At 46.0% G+C, this 13,983-nt stretch overlaps 1 long non-coding RNA gene across 1 annotated transcript in view; it reads left to right on the top strand.

The window, feature by feature from the left end:
• The window catches only part of LOC119977554, a 71,532-nt gene extending 59,309 nt beyond the window's left edge, over positions 1-12,223 (top strand). Inside the window, exon 4 of the long non-coding RNA XR_005463219.1 lies at positions 12,044-12,223. This is a non-coding gene — a long non-coding RNA (uncharacterized LOC119977554). The remainder of the gene's footprint in view (positions 1-12,043) is intronic.
• Positions 12,224-13,983: the final 1,760 nt, after the last annotated feature.

Raw genomic sequence — 13,983 nt, 5'->3', positions numbered from 1 at the left:
TTGAACAATGTAGAATCATAGAATTTACAGTGTAGAAGGAGGCCATACGGCCCATTGGGTCTGCACCGGCCCCTGGAAAGAGCACCCTACTTAAACCCTGACCTCCACCCTATTCCCGTAACCCAGTAACCCCACCTAACGTTTTTGACACTAAACGGCTATTTAGCATAGCCAATCCATCTAATGTGCCCTTCTTTGGACTGTGGGAGGAAAACGGAGCACCCGGAGGAAACCCATGCAGACACGGGCAGAACGTGCAAACTCCACACAGACAGTCACCCAAGACCGGAATTGAACTCGGGTCACTGGTGTTGTGAGCAGCAGTGCTAACCACTATGTCACCATGCCGCCCTTGTTATGATTGAAACTATTACATATAATACTGGGACAAGGGCATATGGAATAATAATATATATATAAAGATACATAAGCAAAAATAATATAACTACTTTTTAAACTGGTATGGCAAGGGGGTGGGAACCAGAGCACTAGCTCAGAAGGTGTAATAACTGAAGGGAAAATAGAGAACAAAAATAAGAGAACAACATCATCACCCAGTCTGCTTAGTGGTTTGAAGTATATTTGTTTCAATGCTAGAAGTATAGTGGGTAAGGCAGATGAACTTAGCACACTTATTAATACTTGGAATTATGATGTTGTGGCTATCACAGAAATGTAGTTATATTGACTGAGACTCACTTAGTGCCGGGGGCTTGGATGGGGCAGAGTTTGTAAGGTGTACCCAGGAATGCTTCCTGATGCAATATGTAGATAGCCCAATGAGGGAATGGGCAGTACTGGACTTTGTGAAGGTGATTCTTGGGTAGAGTGTGTGGACAGTCTGGATCATGTTAACATTGAAAAGGAGGAGATATTGTGTATTTTAAAGGATATTAAGGTAGATAAGTCTCCTGGGCTGGATGGGATTTACCCCAGAATACTGAGGGAGGCAAGGGAGGAAATTGTTGGGGCCTTGACCGATATCTTTGTGCCCTCATGGCTACAGGTGAGATCCCAGAGGACTGGAGAGTAGCTGTTTAAGGAAGGTAGCAGGGATTATCCTGGAAACTGTAGGCCGGTGAGCCTCACATCAGTAGTAGGTAAATTATTGGAGAGAATTCTCAGGAACAGGATTTGTACCCATTTGGAAACAAAAGGAGTCATTAGCGATAGACGGCATAGTTTTGTGAAGGAGAGGTCGTGCCTCAGTAACTTGATCAAGTTTTTTCAGGAGGTGACAAAGATGGTTGATGAGGGGAGGGCAGTGGATGTTGTTTACATGGACTTCAGTAAAACCTTTTTCAAGGTGCCTCATGGCAGACTGGTACAAAAGGGGAAGTCATACAGGATCAGACGTGAGGTGGTAAGGTGGATACAGAACTGGCTCGGTCACAGTACAAGGGTGTTTTTCTTTTTTTTTTTTAAATTTAGATTACCCTATTATTTTTTCTAATTAAGGGGCAATTTAGTGTGGCCAATCCACCTACTCTGCACGTTTTTGGGTTGTGGGGGCGAGACCCACGCAGACACAAGGAGAATGTGCAAACTCGACACGGACAGTGACCCAGAGCCGGGATCGAACCTGGGACCTCAGCGCCGTGAGGCAGCTGTGCTAACCACTAGGCCACCGAGCTGCCCACCAAGGGTGTTTTTCTGAATAGAAGGTTGTGACTAGTGTGCCACAGGGATCTGTGCTGGGGCCTCTGTTGTTTATAGTATGCATGAACAATTTGGAGGAAAATGTAGTTGGTCCGATTAGTAAGTTTGCGGATGACACCAATATTGCTGGAGTGGCAGATAGTGCTGAGGATTGTCAGAGGATACAGCAGGACATACATAGGTTGGAGACTTGGGCAGAGAAATGGCAAATGGAGTTAATCCAGACAAATATGAGGTAATGCATTTTGGTAGGTTTAACATAGAGGGGAAATATACCATAAATGGCAAAACACTTAGGAATATATAAAGTCAGAGAGATCTGGGCGTGCAGGACAACAGATCTTTGAAGGTGGCAACACAAAGTGGAAAAGATAGTCAATAAAGCATACAGAGTGCTTGCTTTCATTGGACGGGGCATTGAGTATAAAAACTGGCAAGTCATGCTACAGTTGTATAGAACCTTGGCAAGGCTGCACTTGAAATATTGCGCACAATTCTGGTTGCCACACTACCAGAAGGATGTGGAGGCTTTGGAGAGGATACAGAGGAGGTTTACCAGGATGTTGCCTGGTCTGGAGGGTGTTAGCTATGTGGAGAGGCTGAATAGACTCGGACTGTTTTTATTAGAAAGACGAAGGTTGAGGGGTGACCTATAGACGTCTGCAAGATTATGAGGGGCATAGATAGAGTGGATGGGCAGACACTTTTTCCCAGGGTGGAGGGGTCAGTCACCAGGGAGCATGGGTTTAATGTCCATGGGCAAAGTTTAGAGGAGAAGTGTGAGGCAGGCTTTTTAGTGAGTGCCTGGAACGCGTTGCCAGGGTGGATTGTGGAGGTAGATACATTAATGGAATTCAAAAGGCATCTTGACAAACACATGGATAGGATGAGTATAGAGGGATACGGCACAAGGAAGTGCTGAGGGTTTTGGCAAAGGTTAATATCATGACCGGTACAGGCTTGGAGGGCTGATAGGCGTGTTCCTGTGTTGTATTATTCTTTGTATATAGTTATTTTCTTTCTCAAGCAAATGATACAATGAGAATGATTGTCTTCCTCTGGCTGTTACCATCTTGCCAATACAGTGGCAGTGGTTTGCACTGCTGCCTCACAGCAGCAGGGACTGGGGCTCGATTTGCACTTTGGGTGACTGTCTGTGTGCTGTTTGCAAGTTCTCTTCATATCTGCATGGGTTTCCTCCTGTACTCTAGTTTCCTCCCACAGTCCAAGATGTGCAGGTGAGGTAGATTGGCTGTTCTAAAAATTGCCCCTTGGTGTCCGAAAATCGGCAGGTTATGTGGGGTTACGAGGTTGCATGGGAGTGGGCCCAGTTAGGGTGTTCTTTTGCAGGGTCAGTGCAGACTCAATGGGTCAAATGGCTTCCTTCTGCACTGTAGGGATTCTATGAATAAACAGGGGGGTTGAAGCAAGCTACGTACCTCTACTGATCTAACAATGATATTCTAAAAAATGTGCCTCTCTAAATTAACAAACACAATTTTTAGCACAGTGCTGAGGATGGGGATTGTGTCTAAATTTAGAATAAATTTCAATAAGATATGCATTATTCAGATAAATGGCACTGAGATTATTTTGTAAGTTTTTGATTTTGACCTTGTATGATATTTTCTGGGGTATCAGTGTAGCAGGAACATATAGTATGATACAAACAAATGAAAATGACCCAATGGACTATCTAGTCTTTTCCATATTGTTGCGATGTCTGGTGTAGAAGTGGAGTTTGGGGATTGTTTGAGGATAATTTCTATTCAAGGCATTTCTGAATCAGAAATCAAAGACAGTTACATAAAGTTGCAGGAGGATTGACAGTGAGTTTCAAATTAGGGAGTTGCAGATGGCAAGAGATGCGGAAGTTGGCTCCTGGAAGTGTGCAAGAACACAGAAGCTAAAGGAGATTGAAGGAATAGACAATTTGACACAGAAGGAGGCCATTCAGCCCAGCACATTCATGCTGCATTAGGTACATAGGTCACAGCTCTTCAAGTTTTTATCCAAGTACTTTTTAAATGTGGAGAGAGCTTCTGCCTCTATTAACCGATCAAACAGTGAATTCCAGGTCTCTACTGCCCTCTTGGTAAGCATTATTTCAGCATCTACCCTCTAAATCTTCTATCAATTATCTTAAATCTGTGCCCTTAGTTTTTGACACCTAAGGGAAGTAAATCATCCTTATTTACTTTAGCTAGGCCCGCGGTAACTTGTATGGGACGGGTTGGGATTCCTTTGCCCTGCCATAGGCTCATATTTCTGGGTGCCATATTTAAACGGCACCCACACACATATTCATTCTGCAGGCCAAGGTTTTGCCATGGCAAGCACCAAAATGACCCTGAGAAGACATAAGTGCTGTCCTCCAAATTTCAGCAACAAGGCATTGGTGGCGCTCTTCCAGGCAGTCAAGGACTGGCTGAAGGTACTGTACCCCATGATGGAAGCTAGAGGTCCAGCAAGCTCACTACCAAGACTTGAGATCATGGTGCCAATGCAGTTCCTTAGAAGAGGACCGCTATCCAGGTCAGGAAGAGAATGAATGATTTAATTTGCTCCACCAGGGTAAGTCAACCTTCTCCTCACACTCAAATCTCACTCTCATAAGGCCATGAAGCATTTGCAGGGTTGCAGTCCACAGGAATCTCACACACTACCAGCACAAGGGACATCATCACTGATTCTCTCACACACTTTCAAATTATCATCACTTGCCACCTCCTGCGCAAGTCGCGTCCTCAGCTCTTACAGAGCTCCACTCAGCATACACAGCAGGGAGGCATGCTTATTATATAGTTCAGTAAGAAGTCTTACAACACCAGGTTAAAGTCCAACAGGTTTGTTTCAAACACGAGCTTTCGGAGCACGGCTCCTTCTTCAGGTGAATGGAAAGGCTTGTTCCAGAAATGTTTATATAGACACAGTCAGAGATGCCCCGGAATGCGAGCACCTGCAGGCAATCAAATCATCAAAGATGCATGTTTCAAACACGAGCTTTTGGAGCACGGCTCCTTCTTCAGGTGAGCTATTATATAGTTGGCATCCTTCCTTCTCACAGACTGTCCACCTGTCTTTATGCAGGAAAAGCTTTCTCACAGCAATGGGAAGAGATCCCAGACCCGGGGCGGTGGGGGCAGATTCTGGAGCTCAGGTCAGTCATCTTTGAGGAATGGGTGGCACAGCTGGATGGCAAGGACAGGGCTACTTCCTGTGCCAAAGTGAGATTGGCTACTTCCAACAAGCCAGTTAGGCCCCACCCACTAGTCTCCCACCTATTGAAACTGTGAGCGCTCTTTAATGCAGATGAGTATCCAGCCCATCACTAATTATCTCTTCGCCCTATTAATGCCACCAGCAAGAAAAGGAGTCCACACTGCGAGCCAGCCCATCAGCACCAGCCCCCAGGTCATCTCAGATAAGGATCCTGAGGGGCAGCATGGTAGCATAGTGGTTAGCACAGTTGCTTTACAACTCCAGGATCCCAGGTACTAATCCCGGCTTGAGTCAATGTCTGTACGCAGTCTGCACGTTCTCCCTGTTTCTGCATGGGTTTCCTCCAGGTGCTCCGGTTTCCTCCCACAAATCCTACACAAGTGTGTTGAACTCCAAATATGTGCAGGTTAGGTGGATTGGCCATGCTAAATTGCCTTTAGTGTCAAAAAAGATGGGCTGGGTTTGCTGGGATACGGGGATAGGGTGGAGGTGTAGACTTGGGTAGGGTGCTCTTTCCAAGGGCCGGTGCAGAATCGATGGGCCGAATGGCCTCCTTCTGCACTGTAAGTTCTATGATTCTATGATGACCCATAGATGTAGAGCCATCACAGCACCCTCAACCAGTGCAGACATATATACCTCAGTGGGACATAGTTTTAGATCAGGCTTGGGAGTCATGATGTGCCCAGCACAGATCCTGGTCTATAGTAGACAGAAGAAGTGACAGCCAAGTTCACTGACACTCAGAGGATTGCTGAAGGCCAGGCTCCAGCTGAGTTTAAGTCCAATGATGAACCTCTGGAATCGGCCTCGAGAGTGATGTTGGTGCTCAAAATAAAGGCAGGGACACAGAAGACAGGGTTGCCAGAGGCTGTCAGCAGATTGGAGAGGATGGAGGAGTCCGTCCACTTTCTATCTGATATTGTGGCACTGCAGGCCAGAACATCAAGGTCAACAATGGAAGGATGGTGAATGCCCTGGAGACCTTGGTCCAACAGTTTGTGTGGGATATACACTCAGACCTGTACATCAGTGATATAGCCATGAGCGAGATGCATCAGGGGTGATGCAAGAAGGGACAGGGCACCTCAAACTCCGTCCAGGGGCTTTTATGTCAAGGAGTCAGGGTGGGGCCCTCAGGCATCCATTGGGAGGAGGAGGCTTCAGTCAGACATCCCTGGATAATCTACCCAGGATTCTCCTGACAGCCCAGCCACTCCATGTCCCCTCTGCCAGTGAACTCCAGCAACTCCAGTTATTCGGACCGAGGCGTGTGCAGCTGCCTCACAGCAAGAGACCCAGAGCAGGCTGGGGTCCTCCAGGTCTTGGCCCTCCAGAGGATGTCGGGGACAGGCATAGCAGTCAGCAGGCCACCTCTACCTCTGCTGCAAATGTCAGGAAGCACCTCGAAAATTGTACTAGGGTAAGAAAAATTATGAAATATTGAGAGTACAAAGGTGACATGAGTATTTATAGGGCAGCATGGCGGCACAATGGTTAGCACTCCTGCCTCACAGTGCCAGGGACCCGGGTTCAATTCCAGCCTTGGGTGACTGTGTGTGGAGTTTGCACTTTCTCCCTGTGCCTGTGTGGGTTTCCTTCTGGTGCCCTGGTTTCCTCCCACTTTCCAAAGATGTGCAGGTTAGGTGGATCGACCATGTTCAATTGCCACTTAGTGTATAAAAATGTTAGGTAGGGGTACTGGGTTGTAAATATATTTTGCTTATCTGAAAGTTTCATCTAGTGAATGGCTCTTCTATCTGATTCAAAGCTCCGATTCATACAAGCGAGCGCACCCCCTCCCCATCCTCATTTATCTCCCATTATGTGGCTCAGGTCTGTGATGTCTCACTCAATCTCAGCACAGTTGCCTTTCTCTCAACTGCAGTGACAAGAGAAAAGCCTCTTGCTCTATCAATATGGTGGTTGGACAATGAATATCTTAGACTTACATCAGCAGATCACATAACTTGGCCTCATGAGTATAGATTTTGCAGTTTGGCTTATTCTCCTGACGCTGCTGGATGAAGACTAGATCTTATATTTTTAATGGTGAGCTGCATTGCAGTCGATCTAGCTCAGTACATCTTTAAATGGCCTCCATGTTATGACTGTCAGGCTAGTGTGTGGGGGATATTTCACATAATAGTTGGGGATCTTATTCACTTACGCTGACCTGTTGCGTGACATCATGACTGCATGCACAGCTAGACATTATCCCTATGGTAATTTACAATCTCCTCCTGCATGATGCAGAGTTATGGACCTAGTGACCACTTGGTGACTCCTGAAATGTCTGTTAGGCGGCCACAACTGTGTGAGATTAGCGATATGTGTCTAGGCCCTGATCCTGTCTATTAAATGGTCCGATGCCACTTTGGACCTGAAGGTCTGATTAGCATAGCCTTGACATAATCCCTGAGCTAGTTCGCTGATGGGCACTTGACATGCGACAGTGTCACCCAGTGTCCAAGGTTTCCTTGTGTATATCTGAAACTGCTGGAATGAAAATGTGGAAGCCGCAAATGGGACCAGAGTGAAGCTCCAATCCACCTGACATGTGCTTTTTAATATCGGTGAAGTAAGTAATGCGCAAATGCAGTTTTGACATTTTCTGGGCCACAGAAGCTAAGGCAATGCTGGAGGTGAACTTTGGAAGCTCTACACGAAGGCTGGGCCATGAGTACTTGTCAATGATCAGGCGATGGTGCTGCTGGAGCTCTCTCTCTGTGGCCTGACTCACAGGCTCACATCCATGACTGAAAGGGACAGATCATTGTGTCATAACGATCTGATGCTGGGGGCTCAATATGAGGATAAGGCCAGAACTTTATTCTTGCATGTGGGATGGCCTGTGGCGAGATGCCACAGTCCGTATTAAGATCAGTCCTCAGACATTCTTGCGTGAAACAGTGATTGATGATTGTCCTCCTTGAGGTGCCTTGAAATGCTCCAGATATACTGCAATGAGTACACTGAGGTCTCAACATCCTTAATCTCTTATTGCATCCTCCTAATCGGAGATGGATTGAAGCTCCTTTATATCTCCATCTGGCAACTCAGCTCCCCTTTGGAGAGCGTGCCATCTTCAGCTTGCAATAGATCTGCTCAATCAAGGAGCGTGTCGTAGAATGAGCAGCAGAGTACCTGTCCTCTGAAGCCCTCTGAGGCCACTGAGTCACTCCATCTTTTGCAGATAGCTTTTATCACTGATAAGCCAACCCTGAATACACTGAGGGCCCTTGAAGATCTATGGCACCTGCGAGTGACTCAAGGTTTAAGAGTCCTTCGAGCTCCCACGGTATTTCACACAGTCCTGCATAATCTGCTTTTGGTGGTTACAGATCAGCTGCAAGTTGAGAAAGTGGAAATCTTTTCTATTGGTAAATCTTAGTGGCTTCTGCCAAAAAGCCACATGCATGCGGTCAATGGTATCTGCACCTGCGGGAAGCCAGAAATTGCTGCAAATCCCACTGCTCTGACAGCCTTGCTGGCTTCATTCAGGCAGAACGGGATGCAATTGTGTGCCTTACTGAATAAGGCATCAGTGACTCTTGGATGCATTTGTGAGCAGAGGATTATGATATTCCACAGATATTCCCAGCAGTCCTGAAACGAACCACTCACCAATAATTGAGTGCAGTGGTTACCTTTACAGCCACTGAAAATGGATGGCCTCCCAGGCTGTGCGACATCAGATTCTCCCAAAGAATCTGGCAGATGTGAGGCACCACTTGACAAACAAAGACATCTCTGTCACTGTCTCTCGCTCATCTGCAAGCATGAGAGGCTTCTTTGGTGCACTCTGTCATGCTAAAAAGCTCTGTGGAATTGGACTTTCTGCTTCAGCTCCATGAGGCCCAATGGGCCCATGTTCCTCAGCCCATGCTCTTCTGTTTATTCTGCCTGACGACAATGGCCCCCTCTTCTCTTCCTCAATTCTATGAGAACTATGAAAAAGACAATGTTCCCTGCTACCTCCACCCTGCATTCCTCCTCATTTCTGTTGGATGATTGAACAGAGACATGATTGGACCTTACCCTGCAACGATCATCTTTCATTGCAAAGCTAGGGAATCATTGTGAAGCCCTTAGGTTGCCTTTATTCCAGGCATCCCATCCCAGACCCTCCCTTGCAGCTGATGCACAGCCTTAAGGATCACTGGAAGCTCAACCCCCCCACCCCAGCATTCTACCAAATGCCCAAAGCATGACAGTGCTTTCACAAAGGGGGTTGGATCTGGGTTGGAACAGCCGGGTGCCATCAGGCTCAGTCAGGGTACTGTCAGGTTGCCTCCTTTGGAGTAGATCGGAGCCCAACTTTGCACTAATGTAAATGCTGTAATCGTTGAGATTTGTAAAGCTTGAACCACTCCGCTGCACAGTGCTGGGGCCATTGCAGAATTTTGCATTTGCTCTTTAACAGTTGCCTTTTAAAATTGGATTCATATGACCTTTAAGCATTCTTGAGAGAGGGACAAATGGTCATTCAGAACCACTCAACATTTGACCCCAAGCCGCAATGAAATCGTACAAGAATGTGCACCATGAGTTAAAGTGCCCAAATCCTTATATTGCTATTTGAATATTCCTGATATGTTTCAGCTAAGCCCTGCTCTCCATGTCCTGAAGTGGAAATTATCATGGAAATTGTTAATCAGCATAAAGTTGCAGCAGTCGACTCTTCCTGCAAGCCCTCAGCCATCTCCCCTGGTGATTTTTCTTCTAGGTTATTTTGCAACTGTATCAATCCATCAGTTGTTGAAAAACCACTCCCAACATCCTGGAAGAGCATCATGTGCAAGTTTCCTTCTCTCTGATCACTCTTCTTCCCCACCCGCTAATCCTGTAGCCCAAAATAATTCTGGTAGATATCCCTGTCCTCCCCCTGAACCATTTTCTGTTGATGTCCCAATGTCCATGTTCACCTGACCCCCTCCCCATCTTGAGGTCCTGTGTGCCCTGTGTGCATAGTGACTGCCGAGATCCTCTCCCATGGGACCATTGAGTGCCCCTCCTAGTTACCAGTTCCCCACTTGCAAGCTGCAGGTGTCCCCTCTGGCTGTGCCATCCTCCGCAAAGTACCAAACCACCAACCACCAGTGCCTAAATGTGCAAGGAATTGACCATGCCCTGACACCATTTCTGCCACAGCACAGGACGGCCCTCTCCTTTGCCTGGACTGGGACCAGGGCATATGTGCCAGACACAGTCTTGTTCCTTCTTGCAATAACATTAAAACAAGCAATGCCGCCTATCTCTTTCTCTCATTCTGATCCATTGATAGCAGAATATAATTCAGTGTCTTCTTGACAATGTATTGGAATACGATGAAGTAGCAGGATGATGTGGAGTCTTGCTCACTTTTACATCTAATTCTTGGTTTGTGTTATAACCTGCCTGCTTACCATTGGCTGTGGACTAATGACAATCCCACAATCCTGTGGGAGTATGAGCTTCCCCAATGAGGGGGGGCGGAGAAATCATTAGCAGACTCCCTGCATAAATAGAGCTGGCCAGTATGGAACCAGCAGAGAGAGGAGTGAACAGCAAGGGAAGTTGCTGCTGCTGTTGAATATATGTTATTGTAAATAAATGTTATTTCTTTGTATCCTTAAAACTCGTGCTGGATTCTTCGTGGCCATCACAAAAGTTTGGTTACAGTTCTGTGTTCTATATATGATGGAGCATGGTTGTGTAGAATTTATGTAGCCGTCATGGAGGGGTTATGTTACTGGCATTCATTGACAAGAATGAACCTAAGGACATGACAAGGGAAATGCGAAACTCAAAAGGAAAGGAGAAAACAAGGCGCTGGATTCTCCGTTTCAGCAGCTAAGTGTTTGCTGAAAACAAGAATTTGCAGGCGTTGTACGATGCCGCAATCTGTGCCGAACCCTCACCGATTCCAGGACCAGTGAGGGGTTAGCAACGGCGCCAGGTGAAACTCCCAGCTCCCGTACCAAAAACGGCTGGAGAATGGCCGAGTCTCTCGCACGGCGACGACCTGCAGCTGTCGTGCCGTACAACATGGTGCCGGCCGTGTGCGGATCCAACCCACCAAGTACAGGCCACCCCCTGCCCCCACCCCCCACCAGTCCCTCCTGCCCTTGCGGAAGCCTCCCCTCCTGGCCAGCGCCACGGATCCCAGCCGAGTGTGTTCCCGACCGCTCAGTTGGGAAGTTGTCCCATCGGGGGCGGAGCATCATAGGAGGGCCTTCCGATGATGCACCAACACCGTTTCGACGGCTTGCGATGCACGATGCAATGACACCATTTCGGAGGGGGTTCTCCGCGTGATCGCCGATTATGATATTGGTGTTGGGCAACGGAGAATCCCGTCCAAAATATTTTTAAAAATTAGATTAGGGTTTTCAGTTTCAGTTCCATGGCCATTCAGAAGCTGCAGTAAATCGAACACAGTCCTTTGAGGACTCTTGTGCATTGCTAACTATCATGACGCCATGATTGGGAACCGTGACTTTGTCTGGACCCCTTTATCTGAAATTCCCACCTCATAATAATAATCTTTATTATTGTCACAAGTAGGCTTACATTAACACTGCAATGAAGTTACTGTGAAAACCCCATAGTCGCCACTCCAGTGCCTGTTTGGGTGCACTGCGGGAGAATTCACAATGTCCAGTTCACCTCACAAATACATCTTTCAGGACTTGTGGGAGAAAACTGGAGCACCTGGAGGAAACCCACACAGACAGAGGGAGAAAGTGGAGACTTCACATAGACTGTGACCCAAGTGGGAATCGAACTCAGGTCCTTGGCGCTGTCAAGCAGCAGTGCTAACCACTGTGCTGCCATGCCACTCGCTTAAACCTCTCTGCTTTTTTGACCCTGGTGTGTCCTTCATTATGTATCCATTTTAGGGTTGTTTACTCTGACTGGACCTATTTCTGGAGGTTTAATTAAATTACCTCCTACCTCTAATCACCTAGCCCCCACAGTCCAAACTGCCCACCTGACAATACCCTGCCTTTCCACATTAATCGGAAAGTAAATAGACTCTCCTTCACCGATTGGAAGATTTTTCACTGCCATGCAATAGACGTTTCAATAATTTTTATCACTAATACAGCAAAAAAAAGTGTTGAACGAAAGGTTAATTTTAAATAATTTAAAATTTACCCTGCAAATTTCTTCACAGTGTTTTTGCTTGCTGCAGTGTCATGGCGACTAATCTTTAATTCCTGGAGACTCCTGGGCAAAGGTGGAGAGTTGGCAACCCTAACACTTTGGTGGTGGTGACCTAGGAATAGGTGTCACATCGGCATGTTCTGATGGCCTTGACTGTACCATGTGGTGGAGTTGAAATTTAAAAGAGATGAAGGAGTGAAAAATAAATAAAATTGCTTATTAAAAAAAGATGTAATACTGTTCACATAAAGCTGGTCATGAATCTTTTACTACACAGTACATTTTGTTTCCCAGGTAACACAGCCCCAAAGTCAGAAAGGTCAAGGCTTATCCAGTAATGGATTCATTCATACCTTGCTGAGTCCTATCCAAGTTCTGAGTTTTCAATTCCTTAGTCGCAGACACAGGGCATCCTTAAAAATTAATTTTATATAATGAATGCTAAATAAAGTGTCATAGAACTGGAACATCAAGGAATGTTTCCCACTCACAGGGCCTGGATTGACAAAGGAAGCTGGATGGTCTTTCTGAATCTCACATTTTTGCAAAATTATGCTTCTGAGTGACAGGCTGCAATTTACTCGTGTTTCTATGACATCATAAATTCTGCAAATACCAGTAGGACGATCAGTTGAATTCCAGCTTTTATCTTGACTAACATTGGTTGTCCAGTGTATGCAAAACATTCATTTTTCAAGTTTCTTCCTGATTTACTTATAATCACAGAGACCACAAAGATCATTAAGGATGAGGGAGGCGATGTGGCCTATCTTAATTCACCCAGCCTGAGAGGTAATAACATGCCCTCCCAAACGTCGCACCCATTTGTTTCTTAAATGATCCTAGGATGTTTGCCTCCACTGTTGTATCTGATAATTTATCCCATATGTTTATTACTCTGCATGAAGATGAATTTTCTGATATCAATGGTATGCAGAACAAGCCCAGCAGCGCGGGTTCAATTCCTGTAGCAGCTGAGAATTCTGAATTCTCCCTCTGAATACCCCAACAGGCGCCGGAATGTGCCGACTTCAATTTTAAAATGCTCTCCATTATATTCAAAAACCTCTAAGACTTTGCCCTTCCCTGACTCAACATCTCTGCCAGCCCTACCACCCTCTTACATACTCTACATACCTCCAATTCTGGCTCTTGTGCATCCTCAATTTAAATCATTCCATCATTCGTTGCCATGCATTTAGCAGCCTAGATCCTAAATTCTGTAATTTCCTCGCTGAACCGCTCTGCTTCTGCACATCCCCCTCCTTCTTTAAAATTACCCTTAAAACCTTCCCCTTTGACCAAGTGCTGAATGCTACACAAAGGCAGTCACTCCGTCTGCCAGTTGAGAAGTCAGAGTTGGTGCCTGCCTTTCTGTCTTATTAAGCCATGACCGAATTTTAAGGTGGTCAGGCAGCTAACTACATGAGGTCATGACTTCCACCCCCATGTGGAAGAATGTCCCACTTCTAAGATCTGCCAACCAATCAGCGGACTAGAGCCATCCAGTACCAACTGCAACACTGACAGCAGTTGTGGTGATATGCCTGTGCACAGTTCTGTATATGGTTAACAATGCAACCTCCAATCAGCTGGTGGCGATAGAGATCTATCATGTGACTCGAGACATCATGTCAAAAGGCTAAACAAGTTGGTGATACAAAAACGACCAGCCAAAAAAAAACGGTTTTCCAAAAGTTAAAGCGATGTCGGGTAGCCGATCAAAGTTCAAAAGACCAACGGGATAATGTCATTGTGAATGTCCAATAAGCTGTGCACAAACTTATTAAACTTACCAGGCATATTATGATGTGTAAAGCATAGTTGCATTTGTACATATGACATGTGTAACATTATGATACAGATCATGTTTTGTAAGACACAGTTACATTTGGATGTAAACGTTAACAGTTCCAGAGGAATGGGGATGTGCCTGTGCATAGTTCCCGA

Source organism: Scyliorhinus canicula, chromosome 1 (genome assembly GCF_902713615.1).
Source record: "Scyliorhinus canicula chromosome 1, sScyCan1.1, whole genome shotgun sequence".
NCBI lineage: Eukaryota > Metazoa > Chordata > Chondrichthyes > Carcharhiniformes > Scyliorhinidae > Scyliorhinus > Scyliorhinus canicula.
Note: the sequence above shows the minus strand (reverse complement) of the source record. Positions and strands in the feature narration are given on the sequence as shown.